Below are 1409 nucleotides of genomic sequence, written 5' to 3'. Positions count from 1 at the left end.
CCATTGGCTTGGTATATTCTTTTCCAACCTTTAACTCTTAATTTGTTTTTATCTTTGTGTCTAAGATGTGTCTCTTGTAGGCAGCGTATCGATGGGTCTTCTTTTCTTACCCAGTCTGCCACTCTCTTTCTCTTGATAGGTGTATTTAGTCCATTCACGTTGAGTGTAATTAGTGATAGGTATGAGTTAATTGGAGTCATTCTATTGTGTTTTTTTGTCGTGCCATTGGTGATTCCTTGGTCCATGTATATTTCTGTGCTGAGTTCAGTTTGTTGACCTGAACTGTTGTTTTCTTCTTTATAGTTGGTTTTGTGTTTATTAAGTCTATATGTTTTCCTTCCTTCTGGATTTGCTTAAAAGAATTGTTAGTCTTCTCTGTGGTTACCTTGGAGTATATTCTTATCTCTACATTTTTAGAACAGTGTGTGTTGCAAAGACATTGTCATGTTTTCCTCTTCATTTGAGGGTATATACCTAGAAGTATTATTCCTTCTGATAGGTTAGTTGCTGTTGTTGTGTGCTGCTTGAGTTCCTTGGTTTTTAAGGTAGAATGTTTTATGGTCTTATTATGAGTATCTATTTCTGATTTGGTTTCAGAGTTGATGTCACATATCCTGTTTTTACTGATCTCTGTGTTCTCTATCGGTAGGACTTCCTCAAGCATTTCTTGTAGGGTTGGTCTGGGTTTCACAAAGTCTCTTAATTTCTGTTTATCTGAGAATGCCTTGATTTAATCCTCATATTTTATGGATAATTTGGCTGGATATAGGATTCTTGGTTGGAAGCTTTTTTCCTTCAGAGTTTTATATATGCCGTCCCATTGCCTTCTTACCTGCATGGTTTCTGCTGAGTAATCAGAGCTTAGCCTGTTTGATTATTACAAGTAATATTTCTTTTTTCTTGGGCAGCTCTCAAATTTTTTTCTTTGTTTTTGGTTTTGGAAAGTTTGATTATAATATGTCTCGGTATCTTTCTTTTGGGGTCTATCTTGTGTGGGGTTCTATGAGCTTCTTGGATAAATATCTTTTCTTCCTTCATGATATGGGGGAAGTTTTCTGCTAGCAGGTCTTCCACAATTTTTTCAGTGGTCTTTTTCACCTCTTATTCTGGAATTCCAATAAGTCTTATATTGTTTTGTCTCATGCCATCACATATAATTCTTAGGCTCTCTTCATTTCTCTTAAATCTTTGTTCTGATTTTTCTTCATACAGGCTAGTGTCCAGGGATTTTTCTTCTAGCTGGGATATGCGTTCTTCAGCCAGTTCTAATCTACTCTTTGGAGCTTCTACTGTGTTGTGTAGTTCTGTCATTTTGATGCTCATGCTTTGCATTTCAATAGACATTTTCTGCATTTCTAACTGCTGTTTTTGTATGAGTTCTGATTGTGCATTAATCTTAATATTCTGTT

This window comes from Orycteropus afer, unplaced genomic scaffold, assembly GCF_000298275.1.
Source record: "Orycteropus afer afer isolate SDZICR_OR568_19922 unplaced genomic scaffold, OryAfe1.0 scaffold00024, whole genome shotgun sequence".
Classification (NCBI taxonomy): Eukaryota; Metazoa; Chordata; class Mammalia; order Tubulidentata; family Orycteropodidae; genus Orycteropus; species Orycteropus afer.
This window is presented reverse-complemented; position numbering follows the sequence as displayed.